The following is a 22,953-nucleotide window of genomic DNA, read 5'->3' on the forward strand; positions in this document are numbered from 1 at the left end:
TAGCATTCCATGTAAATGTAGTCTTCATTACATTGTGAAAATGTGAGGAAGACTTCAGATTTGCAGGTTTAGGTAACAAAGAGAAATCAGCAGGGGAGTAGCACAGAGATTTGAGTGCAGCCTCTAGTGACTCCCACCCTCACCCACGGGCCTTACAAGACTCTTGCATCCACAGCCTTGTGTACGGGTGGCGACCTCATCAGCATAAATATAGAACATCCACAATATCTCGACATATGACACAGGGTGAAATGTCACAGTATCTTGACACCACAACTTGTTTGGACACTCGACAGATTTTCATCACTTATTAAGAGCTGGCTGAAAACTTGTGCAGCTTTTCAAGAATAGAACTTCATTATAGATAACTGCATAATTTGTGAAAACTTTGAGGTTATTACTAATACTGACTGCCAGCCCATTAACATACAACATAAACAGCAAGGGGCCAAACACATTTTCTTTGGGCAAGACCTGAAATTACTTCTACATTTGTCACTGACTCTCCAACCAAACTAACATGCAGCATCCACCCTACCAAGAAATCCTCACTTCATTCATAAATTTCACTTGCTACTCTATATTATCATACTTTTATTAATAATTGGTGATGCTGTATGGAGCTAATTTTTTTCAGAAGTCTAGAAATACTGCATCTAGCTGACTGCCTTGAGCCAAACATCTGAAAGTAAAGTCTGGGTTGAGTTTCACATCGCCTATGTTTTTAGCATTAGTACCAGTTGGCATGAAGGTGGTCTCTTCACGATACCTCTTTATGTTTGAGTTCGGAATATGTACCAAGATCCTGTAACATTTGGATAGCAATGACATTGGACAACTGCTTTGTGGATCACTTTGTGGAGATGGATGTGACCTCTGCCTTCTTGAAGTATTGGGTACAGTGTTTGTTAGAGGGATCTACAGAATATTATGATTAAAAGAGAAGCCACCAGTTCTGTATAGAATCTGACAGGGATTCCCTTTGTCCTGGGACATCATAAGCACCATTGTCCAATTTAGGGTTGGAACCTTAGTATGATTCTGCTGAACTATGCTGAGAATACAAGTTTACTTTTATTTCCGTTATGCAAATGGCTGTACTTAGCATTTCCTCTTGTCAAAAAGAGTATAGAAGGTGTTGCAGAAGTTTGTTTATTATTACTGCAAGATAATCATCAAGTAAGATCCTTTTTTATATCTCAGAGAACACTAACCAGAGACTTTCTAGTACATAAAATAAACTTTTCCTTTTTTTATGCCAGTCCTCATACTTTGACCAACTCATTTGGTTGCTATTTTCTTTACGGTACGAAGTGATGGACTCATGCCTGAAAAATACATACAAAACCAACTGGACTCGAGTGACCAAACATTTCAGAAATTTGGCATGCCTGTGGCTATTTCACACACTTTTAATAATCATTTGCCCAATACCATAGTATGCACTTTCTCAAAATTTCAGTCTCTGATTGCAGTTTTTGGATGTCAGGCTTCTGAATTCACAGGAGAAGGCTAACACCTTTCAGTTCAGCAGCTTTCTTCTTAACTGTTGGAAATGAAAAGTATCCATTTTATAAAACATTCATCAACTATTGATGACATTCTTTTGGGGATGAACCACCCAAAACAATTTTATCAACACACAGTATTAAAATTTATCCATTTGGGTGAAACAAATGATCACTTTATTTACGGCATATTTTGTTTACATCCTGTTTTCGAAGTTGATAATTAATTTACATTGTCTTGCAACATAGCTCAGCATGACAAAAATAAAAATTTATTTACATTAGTACTGCCTCTGTCATAGGCCCATAAATTTTTATTGCCTGTTACCAAATCGTAAATGAACACTCAGTGTATGGAAAAACACAAATTGCCATTTTTCTGGAAGTATCTAGATTGCTACATTATGATTGCATTTTACATGACACACACACACACACACACACTCTCTCTCTCTCTCTCTCTCTCTCTCTCTCTCTCTCTCTCCAAAGTGAAAAGTGATTAATTCACCGACATATTTATTCCATAAATCTCAGCGTGCATGAAGAAGCAGTCACTGTATACTGTTTCTGTAAGGTATTGTAACAACACATTATCACTAGTCCATATCTACACACAATGACGTAGATGTAGAAATACAGGGTGTATAAAAAGAATCATACAGTTGGGCACATCTTTATTTCTGAAACTAATAAACATGTACAATGAGTTTTGTTTTTTGACGAACAGGAAACTCAAAAAGCTTTCTTTCATACATTTTCATAGGTGTTCAATATGCCCCCCATGAGATCCATGGCATATGTCAGTGCAGTATTCAAATTTTTCCCACACTGCAGCAAGCATGTCTTGAGTTACAGCTTCCATAGCTGCTGTTATGTGATGTCTCAGTTCATTTATTGTTGTTGGTAATGGAGGCACATAAGCAGAGTATTTTATAAACCCCCACAAGAAATAATCACATACAGTCAGTTCTGGTGACCTTGGAGGCCAGTAATGTAAGGCTTAATCATTTGGTCCAATGCAACCGATCCATCATTGAGTAATCCTTTGATTTAAAAATTCCCACACTTCCAGATGCCAGTGCCCCATACTGCTGGTAAAAAATGAAGTCAATTGAATTAGTCTCCAACTGTGGGAAAAGAAAGAGATATGTGCTTCCTGTAGCAATGTTGTCGGCAAAGAAAAATTGACCATACACCTTTTCCCGTGAAGCTGCACAAAAATCATTAAATTTTGGAGAGTCCATATCATGTTGTACAACTTCATGTGGTTGTTCCATACCCCTTATTCTCACGTTATGACAGTTCACCTTTCCATATAAATGAAATCTTGCTTGTCATTAAACACTAAGCGTGGGTGAAAACTGTCATCTTCCATCTTGCCAAGAAAGAAATTACAGAACTTCACATGTTTTTGTTTATCAACTTTATGAAGAGCTTGCAGTAGCTGAATTTTGTACGGTTTCATGTGTAAACATCAACGCAGTACACACCAGACGGACACAGATGACATGTTAAGCTGGCGAGCTACATGGAAAATGGATTTCTGCGGACTCCTTGTGAAACTATGGTGGGTACGATCGACATCTGTTGAAGACACACGGGGATGGCCTGGCGATTTGCCTTTACACAAACAACCTGTTTCTCAAAATTATTCATGCCCATCTAATGATCTGTGTTGTAGGAGGATCCACACCATACCTAATACAAAAGTCGCGTTGAACAGCTATTACTGACCCACACTGCTGCTACCTAGCAGTAACCATGTAAAATTCAAGAGTTTGCTCTTTTCAACAGTATTCATGCACATATCTCAAATAACATACAAAAAAATAACTGTTAACTCAGATGGTTCTTTTTGATACACCCTGTATAATATGAGGTCAGTACAAAAAGTGAGTTACATTTATTATGACAGGCCAATCAACTTTTATTGAATGCCACACTGCACTTCACTTCAAAGATATACACAGATGTATGACACCATTTTTCAACAGTCATCAAGACTCTGTAAACAATGTTCGGAATGTTCTACCAATCCTCAACATCCATTTCTTGTAGAATCTTAGGAAGTATTCTGCCTTCAACATAATGGGGTATCTCAAACAGAATGATCATCTCCATGGCAACCTGCATGCATTCCAAAAAACATCCCACTTTTCTCATATGACATCCTGAAAGTCGTGGATCAAGGTAGGCAGGTAGATGCTATATTTCTCAATTTCCAAAAAATATTTGACTCTGTGCTACATCCGTGCTCATTATCAAAAGTAAGATCTACAGGTTATCAACTGAAATATGCGACAGGATTGAGATGTTTTTGGTAGGGAGGATGCTTCATGTTGACTTGGATAGAGTGTCATCAACTTTTGGTTTGTCCCAAGGAACTGTGTTGGGACCCTTACTGTTCGGTTGTTTATCACTGACCATGCAGATAACATTAATAGCAACCTCAGACCTGTCGCAGGTGATATATAACGTACTGTCTGCAAATATTCAGTTAGTTCTTCAAGTGGTGCAAAGATTGATAGCTTGCCTTAAATGTTCAAAAATGTAAAACTGTACACTTCTCAAAATGAGAGAATGGAGTATCCTATGACTACAATAGCAATGACACTCATTGGGAATCTGTCAACTCATACAAATATGTGAGTGTAACATTTTGCAGCGATATGAATGGAACGATCACAGTCTGAGGCTTAGGGAAAGCAGGTAGCAGGCTTCAGTTCATTGTTAGAATACTAGGAAAATGCAATCAGTCTAAAGGGAGATTGCTTTTCAATCACTTGTGCAACCCATTCTAAAATACTATGTTTGGGACCCATACCAAATAGGACTAATGGGGGATATTGAATGTATACAGACAATGGCAGTATGAATGGTCACAGTCTGTTTGACCAGTGGGAGAGTGTCATAGAGATATTGAAGAAACTGAACTGGCAGACCCTTGTAGTTAAGAAGCAAATTATCTCAAAAAAGTGTACTTAAAATGTTTAAAGAACCGGCTTTAAATTATGAGTCTAGGAATGCACTACAATTCCATGCTCATTGCTCCCAAAGCAATTGTGAGATCAAGATTAGATTAATTATAGTGTAGGCAGAGATATTTAAACAGTCACTCTTCCTGCACTCCATACATGAAGGGAGTGGGAAGAAGCCCTAATAACTGGCACAGTTAGAAGTACCCTCTACCATGCATTTCATAGAGGTTTGGAGAATACTGTTGTAGATGCAGAATGATAATTATAGGAATTATTTATAGATTACTCCATATATGTGCAGTAAGAGGCAAAAAACATCTACTTTGAAGAAAGCTGCTGCTCTCCTCTTAACTTTTTATGTAATAACAAAGGATGCTTGACATCTGTATTCTATTAAGTTCATGGCACAGTTACACTATTTTCAGCTGTCATAATGAAAAATGCAGTGAGTGTTTGGCAGAGGCTTTGCAAACTATGTGGAATGTTTGGCCAACATAATGCTCTGAATAAGTCGACTGTGATTAGACTGATTGCTGTATGTGAGAAAACCAGTTCAGTTGTGAGCTTTGAACCTCAGGGGATCCTCATGTTAATCTCTCTGTGAAATAAATCATCATTGTCAGTAATAACATTGATTTAAGTCCAATGAAGTCTATTTGCTGAAATTCATAACAATTGGATATTGCCAGCACCAGCAGGCAATGAATTCTGTAAAGATATCAGCACTTTTGGGCCTGTAAAACAGACAACAGTTTTATCAAGAAAACAATCTTCACTGACGAGGTTCACCCTCTGAAGAATGACTTCATGAACAAGTAAAACTGCCGGATTTGGCAGAGAGAAAACCCTGGAATAATTATGGAGAAGCTATTACATTCATAACTATTGACCGTGTGGTGTGGAGTTTGGGCTGAGGGTTTAACTGAGTCTTACTTCTCCGAAGACATTGTTAGAAATGCATTAATAGTGGATGGCGAATGCTACCGCTATATGTTAAAGAGTTTTTGTGGTCTGAACTGAACTGAATCATAGGAATGCTGAAGAGGTTTGGTTTCAGTAAGATGTCTCTACTTGTCACACATTGATTTCAACAATGGACTTATTAAAAGAGGTTCCCTGGCTGGGTGACATGAATTTGCCACCAAGAGTTTGCAATTTGAGTTGATTTGGTTTCTTTCTGTGCAGATACTGTAAGTACGCTGTTAAACCATGCTCACTTCCAGAGCTCAAGATCAAGATTAAGGGTGTACTTTCAGAACTAGAGATGCAAGTAAGCTGCAAAGTCATGAAGGACATTCGAGTAATATCATACACTGCGTGACAGAAAAATTTATGCACCCAGAAGACATGGTCAGGTCTAAATGGACCTTCATATGCATACACACCATCGGCGGGAATACAAATGATTAATATTGTAATTCTCTGTGACAGTTAGAACACCCACCTGACTGCATTAGGCTGGTAGGAGTGTGGACAGTGTCAGGTGTTGAGTGATCACCATGAAAGACATAGATGCACCACATACTTGTGCAAGATGACAATATCAACACACCTGTCAGAGTTTTAAAGTGGCATCATTGTGGATCTTCATTTGGGTGGCTGGTCAGATCTTGAAATATCCAGATTTATGGGGCACTCGGATCTGACAGTTGCCCAATGCTGGACTGCATCATAACATGACAGTAGGCATACTTGCTTGTCATTGATGTTCAGATTGATCACCACAAGGGAGGACTGCAGTGTTGTGCACCAAGCACATTGTAAATCTTCACATCTTCCCTACCATGTGAGAACAGTTAGTGGGCTCCCAGCAACATTCAGTCATCCGTAAGACACTTACAGTAGTCAGACTAAGAAATTGCTGTCCCATTAGCTGGCTGATATTAACACCACAACACAAACAGCTGTGACTGGACTATGCTGTGAAGAGGGAATTGCTAATTAAGTATTATTTTCCTTTGTATTTGAATATCTGGGGATTTTCATTTCCTGCTTGATGTGAGTCAGTAATCTGTTATGGATTTTTTCAGCAGAGTGTAAAAGTCCATAGTTTATACTTTTATTTTAGTATTGTGGCTATGAATTGCACAGTTTACCTTAACTCTTATAAACCTTGAATACTATTAGGAATATGGGTAAGCTACTATGAACAGCATAGTGAACGCATTATTATCGTAGCAAAGATAGGCCCAAAACCCAAGCCTGCTGCTGTAGTATATGTTTGTATTCCAACTAGAGCCACAGCTGATGAGGAGACAGAAGAAATGTTAATGAGATAAAAGAAATTATTCAGATAAAAATCAAACAATGGAAAATCCAGGATGAAATGTAACAATATTATGAAAAGGAAAGTTGCTACTCACCATATAATGGAAATACTGAGTCGCAGATAGGCACAATAAAAAGACTGTCACAAATTAAAGTTTTTGGCCCATAAGTTCTTCGTCAAAAATAGACCCCCCCCCCCCCCCCCACACACACACACACGACTGCAGTTTCAGGCAACTGTAGCCACACTGCAAGCAGCAGCACCAGGAGGAGGCTAGGGATAGTAGGGTAAGGATGGGACAGCGCAGTACTGCTGGGGAGCACACAGGGACAAGGTGGAGAGGGTAGGGCAGCTCTGTGCAGTAGGGTGATTAGACGGAGGGGAGGGGAGAGGGGGTAGCGAAAAAGGAGAGAAGTAAAATGACTTGCATGGTGGAATGAGGGCTGCATAATGCTGGAATGGGAACGGAGGCTGGATGGGTGAAGACAATGACTAATGAAGGTTGAGGCCAGGAGGGTTACGTGAATTTAGTATACATTGCAGGGAAGTTCACCCCTGTGCACTTCAGAAAAGGTGGTGTTGGTGGGAAGGATCCATATGGCACAGGGTGTGAAGCAGTCATTGAAATGAAAGATGTCATGTTTGGCAGCGTGCTCAGCAACCGGGTGGTCCACTTGTTTCTTGGCCTCAGTTTTTTGGTGGCCATTCATGCAGAAGACAGCTTGTTGGTTGTCATGCTCACATAGAATATAGAACAGTGATGGCAGCTTAGCTTGTAGATCACATGACTGGTTTCACAGGTGGCCCTGCCTTTGATAGGATAGGTAATTTTTGTGACCGGACTGGAATAGGTGTTGACGGGATGATGTATGGGGCAGGTCTTACATTTAGGTATATTACAGCTATGAGGTAAGGGGTTGGGAGCAGAGGTTGCGTAGGGATGGACAAGAGGTTGTGTAGGGATGGACAATTATATTGTGTAGATTCAGTGGATGGCGGAATACCAATGTGGGAGATGTGGGAAGGAAAGTGCGAAGGCCATTTCTCATTTCAGGGTACAGCGAGAGGTAGTCGAAAGCCTGTCAGAGGGTGTAATTCAGTTGCTCTAGTCCTGGGTGGTACCGAGTTATGAGGGGAATGCTCATCTGTGGCCGGATGGTGGGACTTTGGGAGGTGGTAGGAGACTGTAAGGATAAGGCATGGGAGATTTCTTTCTGTACAAGGTTGGGAGGATAGTTACAGTCTGTGAAGGCTTCAGTGAGACCCTGAGTATATTTCAAGAGGGACTGCTTGTTGCCGCAGATGCAACAACCACAGGAGGCTAGGCATAGGGATTTCTTGGTATCGAACAGGTGGCAGCTGTCAAAGTGGAGGTATTGCTGGTGGTTAGTAGGTTTCATATGGACGGAAGTACGGATGTAACCATCGCTGAGGTGGGTGTCAACATCTAGGATGGTGGTTTGTTGGGTTGAGTAGGACCAAGTGAAACAAATGGGGGAGAAGTTGTTGAGATTCTGCAGGAATGACGATTGGGTGTCCTCACCCTCGATCCAGATTGCAATGATGTCATCAATGAACCTGAACCAAGTGAGAGGTTTAGGAAAGATTCCTTTAGATGGCCCATGAATAGGTTGGCATAGGATGGTGCCATGCAGGTGCCTATAGCCATCCTTCAAATTTGTTTGTAGGTAATGCCTTCAAAGGAGAAGTAATTGTGGGTGAGGATATAGTTGTCATGGTCACTAGGAAGGAGGTTGTTGGTTTGGAGTCCGTCGGGCATTGGGGAAGGTAGTGTTCAATAGTGGTTAGGCCATGGGCATTAGGAATTTTAGTGTAAAGGGAGGTCGTATCAATAGTGACGAGCAGGGCACCGTGTGGTAAAGAGACAGGAATTGGGGAGAGTCGGTGGAGGAAAAGAAAGCAATATAGCAGAAGACCAAGCAGTTCTTCAAGAGATGAAATAGTAAAGGCAGCAGAGGATCAAATACGTAAAAATACAAGGCTTAATAGAAATCCTTGGGTAATGCAAGAGATATTGAATTTAATTATGAAAGGAGAAAATATAAAAATGCAGCAAATGAAACAGGTGAAAGGGAATGCACATGTTTAAAAAATGAGATTGACAGGAAGGGCAAAATGGCTAAGCAAGACTGGCTAGAGGACAAATGTAAGGACTTAGAAGCATATTCCACTAGGGGAAAGATATATACCACTGAAAGGAGTATTAAAGAGGCCTTTGGGGAAAAGAAGAGCAGCTGTATGAATATCAAAGGCTCAGAGGAAAACCAGTCCAAAGCAAAGGGAAAGCTCAACAGTGGAAGGAGTGTATAGAGTGTCTATACAAGGGAGACAAACTTAACCCTTTGTTGCCTGACGGTACTTAAAAGTACCAGTAAGTTTTGACTCTAATTATTTTCTCGTGGTGCAGTTTCGTGATCTGAGAGCCCGTCGGTACGTAACAGTAACTCTGCTCTACTGTTTCATAGATGTTATTGTGCAATACATAGACCTCTTTGGTGGTCAGAGCTTGAAATTGTTTTTCGCGCGCTGCTGTGAAAACAGAAGATTGTATGTGCTTGTTTCCATGGTGTTGCCTGAATTTGTGCGCAATTTATTGAAACTTCCGTTGAGTTTTCCATTGTACGTACTTACCTTCTTTGTTTTTTTATAATAGTTTGAAGCATTACGTTACAAGTGAATGAGATAAAGTGGAAAATATAAAGCGGACTTAATAGTACCGTCAGGTTGTGCGAACACTTTATTGTAGCAACAGTGCGTTACCTCTCACTAGTTGTTCTGTCCACTTTTTCTCACACAGAAATCGGTAAATACATTTGCCTGTGGAACAATTAGAACAAACAGGAAAGGTTTGCCAGGGAATTTACCTAAAGAAAAATGTCTAAATCAAATCACAGAGAGTCATCTTTAGACCTAACAGTATTTCAATGGAAGGAAAATAAAGTAGTGTATTTTGCGTCAAACTTCCATGGCATTGAACAGAGGGTAGTGACAAGAAAACAGAAAGATGGAACTAGTATGACTATACCATGTCCAGTTATTGTATGTGATTACAATAAAAACATGGGCGGTGTGGATCATGCAGACAGATTACATTCAACTTATGGTCTTGACAAGCGATCAAAGAAATTGTGGTACCGTCTCTTCTGGGGAGCAATAGAAATTGCTTCTGTCAATGCTTACGTCATTTTCAGTTATCTACATGGGGCACTGCCACTGCTGGAATTCAGGTGTGCTGTGGCACTAGGGCTAATGAATGAACAGCAAGTGCCAAATCTCAAAAGGAGAAACTCTGGTAAAGATGAAATAACTCTCCCAAAGAGAAGGAAGGATAACTTTTCTGTTCCGAAGGATGTACGTCTTGGCAACCGAGGAAATCATTTTGTAGTGTTCAGTTGTAAAAGAGGACGATGCGAAATATGTGCGAAAAATAAAATTCAGTCGAGACCACATTCACAATGTAGTACATGTAAAGTGTATTTGTGCTGCAATGAGAAAAAGAACTGTTTCCTACAATTTCATGAGGTATCAGTAAATATGTGATATGTATATACTGTCAGAAATGTATAGCTAAGTTACTATGTATTGTGAAGTTGCTCTAGAATAAATTTATGCGAAATTAAAAAAAAAATTCAGAAATATCATATTTCGGTTAATTAATTTTCTAATGTAAAAATATTTAATATTTATGTGGAATAAGGTACAAGTTATAAAAATTGGAGCATTTTTCTGCGCATGTTGTGATTCTGTACATGGAGTCTGACGGTACTTCTAAGTACCAGGAGAGAAAAAAGTTGTGAAAAATAAAATAAAATTTTACAAAAAATCCTACCGTCCTTTGAGGCCACAATAGCATAAATTCTGCAAAGAAAATGTTAAAAAGTAAATTTTTTCTTATGTCAGGAAACAAAGGGTTAAAGGCAATATGATGTAATGGGAGATGTGACGAGAATAATTGAGAGAGCTCTGGAAGATATATGTTAAAAAAAAAAACCAAAGTAAACAACATTCTATCAGAACTACTGATTGCCTTGGGAGAACCAGCCATGACGACTCTCTCCCATGTGGTGTGCAAGATGTATGAAACAGGTGAAATACCCTGAGATTTCAAAGAAAAATATAATAATTCAAATTCCAAAGAAAGCAGGTGATGACAGGTGTGAAAACTACCAAACTAACAAATTAATAAGTCATGATTGGAAATACTAACACAAATTCTTTACAGAAAGAGGGAAAAACTAGTAGAAGCTGACCTCGAGGAAGATCAGTTTGGATTTTAGAGAAATATAGGAAGTGGAGAAAATGGTCAATAGATTGCGTGCGATAAAGCGGCTGGGGTGGGTGAAATTAAGTCGGAACTCATCAAATACAGTGGAATGTCAGGTCGTAAATGGCTACATAGGATAACTGAAATGGCGTGGGAGTCGGGACGGGTTCCAGCAGACTGGACAAAAGCAGTAATCACACCAATCTTTAAACATGGAAACAGAAAAGATTGTAACAACTGCAGAGGTATCTCTTTAATCAGCGTTGTGGGTAAAATCTTCTCAGGTATTGTTGAAAGGAAAGTGCGAGTATTAGTTGAGGACAAATTGGATGAAAATCAGTGTGGGTTTAGGCCTCTTAGAGATTGTCAGGACCAGATCTTTAGCTTATGGCAAATAATGGAGAAGTGGAACAGGGAATTTTATCTATGTTTTATAGATCTAGAAAAGGCATATGACCAGGTTCCTAGGAGGAAGTTATTGTGTGTTGGACGAGATTATGGAATAGGAGGTAATTAAAGGTATTTACATAGATAGTCACGCAGCAGTTAGAGTTGACGGTAAATTGAGTTCATGGTTCAGAGTAGTTTCAGGGGTAAGACAAGTCTGCAACCTGTCTCCACTGTTGTTCATATTATTTATGGCTCATATGTTGAAAACAATAGACTGGCTGGGTGAGATTAAGATATGTGAGCACAAAATAAGCAGTCTCGCATATGCGGATGACTTAGTTGTGATGGCAGATTCGATTGAAAGTTTGCAAAACAATGTTTTAGAGCTAGATCAGAAATGTAAGGACTTTGGTATGAAGATTAGCATCTCTAAAACGAAAGTAATGTCAGTGGGAAAGAGATATAAATGGACTGAGTGCCAAATAGAAGGAACAAAGTTAAAACAGGTGGATGGTTTCAAGTACTTAGGATGCATATTCTCACAGGATGGCAACATAGTGAAAGAACTGGAAGCGAGGTGTAGCAAAGCTAATGCAGTGAGCGCTCAGCTACAATCTACTCTCTTGTGCAAGAAGGAAGTCAGTACCAAGACTAAGTTATCTGTGCACCGTTCAGTCTTTCGACCAACTTTGTTGTACGGGAGTGAAAGCTGGGTGGATTCAGGTTATCTTATCAATACGTTTGAGGTTACGGATATAAAAGCAGCTAGGATGATTGCAAGTACTAGTAGATGGAAACAATGGCAGAGGGTGTCCACAATGAGGAAATCAAAGGAAAACTGGGAAGGAACACTATAGATGTAGCAGTCAGGGCAAACAAGCTTAGATGGTGGGGTCATGTTACACGCATGGGAGAAGCAAGGTTACCCAAGAGAATCATGGGTTCAGCAGTAGAGGGTAGGAGGAGTCGGGGTAGACCAAGGAGAAGGTACCTGGATGCGGTTAAGAATGATTTTGAAGTAATAGGTTTAACATCAGAAGAGGCACCAATGTTAGCACTGAATATGGGATCATGAAGGAATTTTATAAGGGGGACTATGCTCCAGACTGAACGCTGAAAGGCGTAATCAGTCTTAAATGAAGATGATGATGATGTAGATGTAGGAACATGCAAGGCAATATTGACCCTAAGACTTATGTTAGAAAGACAGGTTAAGGAAATGCAAACCTACATTTACAGACTTAGAGAAAGGTTTTGAAAATGTTGATTGGAATACTGTCTCGGAAATTCTGAAGACAGCAGGAATAAAATACTGGGAGCAAAAGGCTATTTACAGCTTGTAGAGAAAGTAGACAACAGTTATAAGAGTCAAGGGGACATGAAATGGAAGCAGTGATTGAGAAGGGAGTGAGATAGGGTTATAGCCTACCCTCAATGTAGTTCAATCTGTATGCTGAACAAGAAATGAACGAAACAAAAGACAAGTTTGGAGTAGGAATTAAAGGTCAGGGAACAGAAATAAGAGTTTTGGAGTTTGCCAATGACACTGTAATTCTGTCAGAGATGGCAAAGAACTTGAAAGAGCAGTTGAACAGAATGGACATTGTCTTGAAAGGAGGGTGTAAGACAATCAACAACAAAGGCAAAACAAAAGTAATGGAATGTAGTGAAATTAAATCAGGTGATTGTATGGGAGTTAGATTAGAAAATAAGACATTTAAAGTAGTAGATGAGTTTTGCTATTTGGGCAGCAAAGTAACTGACAATGGCAAGAAAAGCATTTCTGTGGAAGAGAAATGTGTTAACATCAAATATAGAGTTAAGCATTAGGAAGCCTTTCCTGAAAGTATTTGTCTGGAATGTAGCCAGTATGGAAATCACACATGGACAATAAACAGTTTAGACAAGAAGAGAATAGAAGCTTTTGAAACATGGTGGTACAGAAGAGTCTTGAAGATTAGATGGGTAGATCACTTAACAAATAAGGAAGTACTTAATGGAATTGGGAAGACAAGAAACTTTGGCACAACTTGACCAGAAGGAGGGATGGGTTGATAGGACACATTCTGAGACATCGAGGGATCACCAATTTAGTGTTAGAGGGAAGTGTGATGTATAAAAATCGTAGAGGGAGACAAAGAGATGAAACAGTAAGCAGATTCAGAAGGCTGTAGGTTGTGATAGTTATTTGGGTTGTGGTAGTTATTTGGAGATAAAGAGGCTTGCACAGGATAGAGTAGTGTGGAGGGCTGCATCAAGCCAGTCTTCAGACTGAATTCCATAATAACATTATTTATGAAATACACACGAGTGTAAGAACTCCTTGGTCCTTCAAGAAGCTACTGCAAGATGTGTGATTGCATGGTAGACTCTTTACATGCTTCTGTAGAATACATACTTTTTTTACCTTAACCACAGTGCCCCAGAACATTATACTAGCAACCCTATCTACAGGTCAACACAATGCAAGAGGTTTCTAATTGCAAAGGAGGAGTTTTTTGGTTGATTTATCCAGTTGCTGTTGCCATCTTTGTTTATCACACAGTTTGCATCCTATGAAGTGATCTTTGTGATACCTTCATCTGGTATCCGTAATAAATCAGTTAAAAACTTAGAATTTTGTTCAAGAACTACACTGATTTACTAGCCAAGCTATTTTGTTCCTGTGCCTCCTATAGTCAGCCATGTCTGGTATATCTACATTTGTGTTTACTCCATGGTGCACATGGCAGAGGATATTTCTAGTACCATAAACATTTCCTCTTTCATTTGCAAATGGTGGGTGGGCAGAATAAGTGTTAAAAATCTTCTGCATGAGCTCAGTTTCTGTGCTTTGACAGTCATGATCATTTGATAACATATATGAGGAGGAAGTAATACATACATTTTTTTCCTCTTTTTGGAACATGCATTCTTGGAATTTTGATAGGAAACCTCTCTGAGATGTAAACCTCTCTCTGGTAGAATCTGCCATTGGGTCTGGATGAGATACCCCTTGGCATTCTTGCACTTACAAAATGAACCCATGATAAAATACACTGCTTTCTGTTGGATATTTTCTATCTCTCATATTGGTGGCAAGGGTCTCCACTACTTCCATTTAGCTTTTTTCTTTTTTTTTTTTATCTCCCTTCCTACTTGGTAAGGCTCTCATACTGATTGAGAAACAATCTGTAACTCAACTCCTGTGGTTGCAGTATATTTTCTGAGGACTTCTTCCAATGAATCTCAGTTACACCTCTGCCTTTCCCAAAACTAATTGTATATGGTAATTCAACTTTAAATCGCTATAGATGCATACTCCAAGATCCTTAATAGTTGAGACTGCTCCTGGTGACACTGCAAACAATAATGGATCTTTCTGTCTGCTCATGTGCAGTAAGTTATTTATTTATTTTGAGGGTCGTTTGCTAGTCTACACACTTAGTGTCTATTGATACAATTTTCTTCCATTTCAGCTTCCCTTTTACACCACCATAACTCATGAACTGCCTCACAGATCTTCTCCTATTATCCACCAATATCATTTAGAGGACTGCATGTTTAACAAGACATGTAACACACTGTTGGGTATTGAGGAATTGTGGTTTATTCATCTCATAATGTACATTTGCAATCCATTTGGTTTCCACACTGGCAGGAGACATAGAAATTTACAATACAGTTACGGTTATTTTTACACTGATAAGTAATAGCAGTAAAATAAATGATAACACTGTAATGATATTTCTTGGGATATTAACACATTGTATCCAGCTCAAATTTCCAGTTCGTCTTACATGAAGTCATCGTCTGAGTAATAATATAACAGTGTCAGTGCCTCATATGTAATAATATTACAGTGTCAATTCCTCATATAGATATCTTTTAAGTGGATCTTAATTCATCTGCATTAACTTGTCCCCTTTTAATTTATAATAATTTTCATTCCCATGTATTGATGTCCCTGGGCATACAATTTGAGGTGGTGTGCTCAAAGTTACTTACATTTTTGAGAGCTTCTCCTTGTTAAAAGCTATCTACTCACTTCTATTTCCCAGAAAGAATTCACAGTCCAAACAAAAAACTGGTCCATTATTCCAAAAGCAAGTATTCACTGTTCAGCAGCAGATAATTGCATTGAATGCCTTCTGGAAGTCAAAGAACATGACATCAATTTGGGTACTACTGACCTTACTGACAAACTGTGATTGTGATTATCTAGGGGCGCGGCCTGAAGCCGTGTTCTAAAAAAAATTGCTATTTAATGTGCTAACTGATTTTCAATAGAACACTGTTGGTATAATCCAAGTTGATTCCTACAATGAGATTCTCAGGCTTCAGAAAGGCAATAAAATGTGTTCCATAATTCTGCAACTGACTGACATTAGTTATATACCCTAAAGTTATACATTTGTCTGATGTCCAGTCTTAGAAACAGCAATTACTTGTGCCTTTTTCCAGTCACTTGGAACACTTTATTATTTCAATGAGTTGCTCTAAACTGCTGCTAGGAGGGGAGCATGTTCTCTTGCATGATTTGTATGTAATCCTATTATGTACACTCTTTAAGTTGATCCTACGTTCTGTGATCACACTTCTGTCATTTCAGTGCCCATGTGACGACTAAAAGGGGGACAGTAGTGTGACTTCCCTCAGTAAATCATTTTTGAAAGACTGAAGTCAGTATATCTGTCTCTTTGTTTCAATGCAAGTCACTCAGTGACTTGATGGATCCGTTTATTGAGTTTACGTAAGACCAGAACTTATTATAATATTTTTGCTCATTGGTAAGCAAAATTTTACTTTTGAATTCAATGAATGCTTCTTACATTCATTTTAGCTTCATTCAGCTTTTGTTTGTTTACTAGGGACGAAGCTCTCTGCTTTCATAGCAGTTGTACAGTATGGGTACTTAACCAGGGCAGGTCTGTTCCATCCCTCACAACTTTGTCAACAGTTACATATCTGTGCCATACTGTAATACTTTTGAATTTTCTGTATACACATCGTCACCCTCAGAGATAAATTCTTGGTGTATATTTCTCCAACAATCTGCATACTGGCAGAAAAATTTCTGTACCTTGTTCAAAATATTTTAAATTGCAGTAGTTATTGATTCCCTCCCGTACATTAACCAATTTTGAAAGTTTAGATCTGTTAATCATATGAAGTCCTGTCCCTGTCACTCACAAGGTGTGAGAGAAAAGTATTGAGACTGACAACACTGCAAGCGATCTGGCAATGCACTGTTGTTCTACTTGTGTAGGCCAATGTGTTCATCCCTTCCAAATGCTCAGTCCAAGTTTCAGCTTCATACAGCCATCAAGTGACGTTTTAGAGTGCCATCACTGAAGTTGTGCTTTGGTTGTGTAGAGCAATGTTACGCCATTAAGTTTTGAACTTGAGGAATCTGTGAGTGTGATCTTTGAAAAGTTGAAACACACCTATGGGAAAGATTCCGTATCAAGAGCACACGTTTTTCGCTAGCAAGAATCATTTTTGGAAGGCAGAGAACAGACCACAGACAAGTGACAAACCTCGCTCAAGAAGACCTTCAACTTAAAAAACCAACAAAAATGTGAAATGTGTGCATACTCTTGTGAGATCATACCGACATTTAACAACAAGGATGATGGGTGACCTGTTAAACACTTTCACCATACATCAAATTTAGACAGAAGTTGTGCACATGTGAAAGGTTTGTGCCAAAATGGGAACAAAACTGAGCATAAGGATAATCAAAGAAGTGTGTGCATTTATTTTAGAGGATTACCAATGACTGTGAACAGTTCAGTCATGTGATCAATGAATCCTGCATTTTTAGTACAATCCTGAAACAAATCAACAAAGTGAGAAGTGACGCACTGAGACATCTCCTCGACCGAAAACGGCTTGAATAAGCAAATCAAAGATCAAAACAAAGTTGATTTGCTTTCTTGACAGTAGGGGTATTGTGCATAAAGAATTTGTTCCTCCAGAACAAACTGTCAACCGAGAGTTTTACAAAGAAGTTCCTGAAAGGGTCAGGAAAAGTGTGAATTGAGTGAGACCAGACATTGTAGACAGGTGGATGCTGCATCATGACAATGCCCCATGTCACACAGCCACTTCCATCACAAAATTTTTGATCTCAAAAGGCATTCCCATTGTTTCACAGCACCCCTATTCACCTGATCTGAGTCCTTGTGACTTTTTTCTTTCCCAGAAATTGAAAAATGTCTTGTAAGGACTTATTTGGGAGTCTGGAGAATATTCAAAAGAATGTGACCGACATGGTAAATGCTCTACCAGTTGAAGCCTTTCAGTGCTGCTACCAAGACTGGGAACAATGACTCTGCTAATGTGTAGCTTCCATAGGGAATGACTTTGAAGGAGAAATATTGCTGTTTGAAAAAAAATAAATAAATGAAAACTATGATAGATAAAAAAATCAGTCTCATTACTTTTCTCACACACCACATGTTTCTCCCATTCTATAACTGGAAAGCTTACCACAATCTGGAAATTTACACACATTATTATAAAACTTCTTCAGTTCACATAAGTCTGTAGAGACATCTGATTACCACGTTTGATGCCAAACTTCACTTAAATAATTCACGTATGGCATCTTTAGCCCACAAAAGATGTAATCAATATAATTGACTTCTGTACTGCCAGAAATATGACACCGCTATTGACATCCAGCCTGTTTTAGCAATATAAAAATTTATTTTCGTAACACTAACTGGGTTTACTACCATTAATTAATGAGTCTAATTTTAGGAGCTTACCATACACACTCTGCAATTAACTATGACTATATTAACATTTGCCCCACAATAACTGTGTCCTCTGTACTTAACATGCATGGTTATCTATATTCTCCATATATGCCTACACAGGTCTGACGATCAATTATGTTAATTGATCGTCAGACCTGTGTAGGTATTTAACCTGAAAGACGCTCAGGAGCCCACCAAATATATTCTGCTACTCAGGTAGCACCTTCCTGTGTATAATGCATGCTTGAGTGGGATAAAAGGAACTCTAAAATTCTCTTTCCAGTTATCAGAGACTCGCCTCAAACTCTGATCTGTTCTGGGAGTGATGCTGCAAATAGTGATAGTGGTGAGAGTATCTCAAGAAAATTTAAACTGACAAGAAGTAAAGTTTCACAAGCAAAGTTTGTCATTATGTTTTTGCAATTCTTGTTGGTATTGACAGTTCTTAATGTGTTTATTTTTCTTTGCAGGTCTCTTGCAGCTGAACATGAACCTTTATTAGCCACCTGTGGAGTTACACAAGTATCGTTTGTCTGAAAGATCTCACTAACTTATGACTTATTATGCAACTATTTATTCAGAAACATTACGGTTGAAGCTTTCAGAAAGCTTTGGTGCTGTCTAAATATGCACTTCTTCAGACAATTTTGATTTTTTTTAAATGTAATATTTTTTTTTTTGGTGCTCACTATCATAATGTGCCTTAACAGTATTCGTCAAAGAAATGTGTCAGTATTTTTTATATACGTGTTGCTGCACTTTATTTTTGGCATGTGATATTGTGCATTATGTGCGCATTTACAGTATTCATTGTTAGAGATTGATCTGAAAACTTGTATTAAGGTACTTAATATTTGTGTTTTTGCACTATTGTGTGTTCTGTTGGCACAAACTGTTAATTAAATAAAATTTTACTCCACGTTTTAACTTATTTTGTTTTCTGGGATCATCATAAAAGTCATGTCTTGAAAACATAAAAAGCACCAAGAACATGATATAGTTCAAACATCTCAAAACTTGTGAAGTGAAACGCTTTTCAGAACCAGTGCTGTGTTGTTTAGTAAACAGTAGCAAGAGAGGAAAATCTACATGCAGGCTCTTATGTCTACTTAAATACGAAGAGTGCAGAACTGATTGCAGGAGATTAATATCCCACTTAGAGAAATAATCATAATAAAAAGTTTGTTAGAAATAGCTCCTAATTCATGGCTGACCAATCAAGGATGAGTCATCCATTCTGAGAACATGTTTCCTCCAAAATTTTAAAGTACATATTAAGCAAGTTCTTTTTCTGCTGAAGTTGAACCATAGCTCCAAATAAACTCACTATTGACCTCTTGTCAGTACATAAAATGCTGTCTGTTGAAAAAGTTATACACAACCAACATCATTCACTGGATAGTATTCTCACCAGAAAAAATTAACTGTTGTCCTGCTCAACTTGAGGTAATAGCATGCACAAGGTCATCAAAATTCTCAGAGCACAACGGTTGTGTGGTGGTCGAGTATCCATCAGACCGTGCATGTCAACCTTATGCACTTATCTTGTTTTGATTATGTTCCCAGTACACATGTAGTTCTCATTACTGATTTGTAACAGTAATTCCACAAAATTTATCCAGTCAGTCCAAATAACATTTCACAATTGCCCAGTTTCAATTACCTCTTTGATGTTGGCACAACAGCTTCTGTCTTGCCCTACAAATTTTTAACACTGGAAGCCCTATATTTACTGGATCAGGGGCACAGACTAATGTAATACCATTAATGAAGAATATTCTTGTTGTAATGCACAACAGAAAAACAAACTGTCACTTCTAGAATAAGTATTTCTGATCACAAGTACAAGGTCTCACAACAAGTGCAGTGTTCAGGTTGCCACATGATGAGATAGTTAGAAACAGTTCAATAACAAAGTGAACTGCACATGGAGCCAGAGCTGAATGAGGGCAAGTGCCAGCCGGTATCGCCTACCCAGATGCATGTGGCAGGTGGCACTGAATGCACCTGTGCAGTCATCATGCACTGTCACTTGGCCACCATGTCTCCTTCAGTGCCCAATACCTAGCTGGTAATCTAGTAGATTACCACACCCCTTCGGCCATGAGAGTCTCGAGCTGCATCTCAGCATGGTGACCCACAACTGGCTAGGGGTCTGGCAGTGCAAACCAGGCCAATGTCATCAGGGGTATTGGACGGCCTCTCTGGCTTCAGCAGCTCCTGTTCAGTGCAGATAGGAGCCCATGGCCAGAGAGTCCCTGCCCAGCATCATGATTGGCATCACTGAATCTCTGCCAAAGGTAGCAGAGGCCACACAATGTCCATGTTGGGTCCCAGCATGGAAGAGAAGTGTAGTGGCTGGGGTGGCACAGTCAGGACTGGTACCACAGCCTGGTTGTCTGCCAACATCCAGTCCACCTCAGGTGGCATACAAACAGAAGAAGATGAGAACAGGACTGTGGTGCAGTGGGGCAGGTTATAAGTTCTCAGCTTTAATATTTCAGGCCACCTGTCTCAGTAAGCTTCTCAATGCCAATCCACTTCACCATGCGTTGGTAGACACTTGTCCAGCCAATAAAAATATTTATGAAGAAAATGCGTCTAAATAATTAACAAGCAAAGGTCAGATAACTCAAGCTTGGAGGCAGAATCTGTAAGTTCGTACAAATATTGGGCATTAGGGATTCTAATTAACTTCCTTAAAAATGTTTTAAAGCTCAACTAATTAGGCTTTACTGCCTCCAGAGCATATTTTTAGTGGCGGTCAAGTCTGTATTTACTGACCAGTTAATACTGATGCCAGTTAATGACAGTTTTACTACAAGTTCTCCACACAAAAGCAGCCAGAAGTTCACCATCCGATTTTCATGCTCTACACAGTCACTGACCCATAGCTATTTGTGAGTTACTATGTCAATTCATTCACTGGGGTTCTTAAAAAGAAGTGCTCACCATAATGTATCGTAATGTTCACAAAATGTGCCACATAAAGTTGTAAGTACGACAAAGTTTACACACAAGTAACTTCCAAATCAAAGCATCTAAAAAAAAATCCAGGCTTTCACTGAAATGTTCGAACATGTAGTCACTTTATAATTACAAAACAAGAACCAACAAAATGCAAGATTTCCTTCCTCTTGGTACAAATTTGCGTATCATGGTTTACCACTGATTTACAATAAGACGGCCCTTGAGCAACACCCAGAGCTATAGAACTGTAGCAGAAAACATTACACAAAGTGCAGGAAATGCTTAACTTCTATTGGCTAATGATTTAAGCAGCCAATCTGAACAGCTCCAGCTTTTATATATTCATGGTAATTCCCAAGTCAACCTATAGAATCACAGAAACAGTTTATAAAAGAAATTCTGTATTTACAAAACTAAATTTATTTTAAATAAAAGAAATGACAGTTGGTTTGTCACCAGAAATGAAATGCTAATTGATTTAACACCTAATTTCTCTTTTGGCTGCTTTTATATAAAAGCGTACACACTAGAACACATGTTACATACAACACGATTTATGATTGCACAAGAATTTTCCCAAGCACATATTTTACACAGTGCTCAGTAAAATAAAATATCCACACTCTCTCACAGTCTCTTCACAATGCTCACATAACAAAATATAGTTAAATAATAATTTCTGAAAGTGGTGACTGCTGCAACAGAAATCTTTTGTAATAAAAGTAAATAAAAGTCTAGAAAAATAACATCTATGAACTGAATCTTTTTAGTTATAGTTCAGCTTATATTATAGATGAATACAGTGCAGTCCCTAGCTCTGTTTCGTAATGCCAGAGAATTTATTTCGGGCTTTAGGTAACAGTTTATATCTCAAAAAGTAGTGAAGATATTGAACTGTGATTTTTACAGTATAGGTGTATTGTCAATATAAGACTGTATACAGAGTACAAAAAAAGACCAAATAAAATTTAATACTACTACATCAGATTCAGAGGATGTGCACATAACATATTGTAGGCATGCAGTAGCCAAGCACCTTGCCCCATGACAGCTGCGCTGATGTGAGATTGAAAAAAAAGCTGGTCTCTCTCTGGCTACAAAATGAGACACACATCAAGATCACTTACTTTGCTGTGTGAAGTGGGAAGACTTGGAATAATTTGCTATGTTACAGTAGGTGTTACATAGGTCAGAGAGTCCGAAGGCAGAAGAGCCCAGGACCAGGAGGGAAGGAAGCAGAGGCTGTGACAGAGGAGAAATGAAGGCCAGTGATGTCATCACAATGGCTGAGTACTGGAGACACTGGAGGAGGAGATGACCAGGTCCACAGGCACAGCTGAGTTCAATGGCACATCACTGTCCTTTTCCCCATGGCCAGGGTAAACATACAGTGGCCCCAGTGCTGCCGGAAGACTGCCATAATCTACCTGCCTGGCACCCAAATTCCTATGCGTTCATGCAAGTGCCCAGTCAGAAACAGGGAGATGGCACTGTGGACAGCCCCACAGGCAACAGTAATATGAGTTGGAGAAGTGTGCAGGGCTCATCTGGAGAAATATCAACCACATACTCCCGTATCTGTGACCTGAATGTGTGCATGAGACTTTCGGCCTCGCCATTCGACTGAGGGCAGAAAAGCACTGAAAATCTTGGAAGAGAATTAAGGTCCATTGTCTGACAACAGCATTAGAGAAAGATGACCTTCAATAGTGAAGATTCTGCAAAGCACAGTGACTGTAGCTTCCACAATTGTGGACTGACAGTTGATCACAGATGGAAAGTTTGAGTACGCATCAATAATAATCAG

The 22,953-nt window shown here is 39.0% G+C and overlaps 1 protein-coding gene across 3 annotated transcripts in view; it reads left to right on the forward strand.

Annotated features, from left to right (window-relative positions):
* The window catches only part of LOC124777985 (ATP-binding cassette sub-family A member 7-like), a 594,849-nt gene extending 575,746 nt beyond the window's left edge, over window positions 1–19,103 (forward strand). For all 3 annotated transcript variants that reach the window (XR_007015818.1, XR_007015819.1, XM_047253552.1), the window contains one exon: window positions 18,647–19,103. The gene's annotated coding sequence lies outside the window, so the exon portion shown is untranslated. The remainder of the gene's footprint in view (window positions 1–18,646) is intronic.
* Window positions 19,104–22,953: the final 3,850 nt, after the last annotated feature.

This window comes from Schistocerca piceifrons, chromosome 2 (assembly GCF_021461385.2).
Source record: "Schistocerca piceifrons isolate TAMUIC-IGC-003096 chromosome 2, iqSchPice1.1, whole genome shotgun sequence".
Taxonomy (NCBI): Eukaryota; Metazoa; Arthropoda; class Insecta; order Orthoptera; family Acrididae; genus Schistocerca; species Schistocerca piceifrons.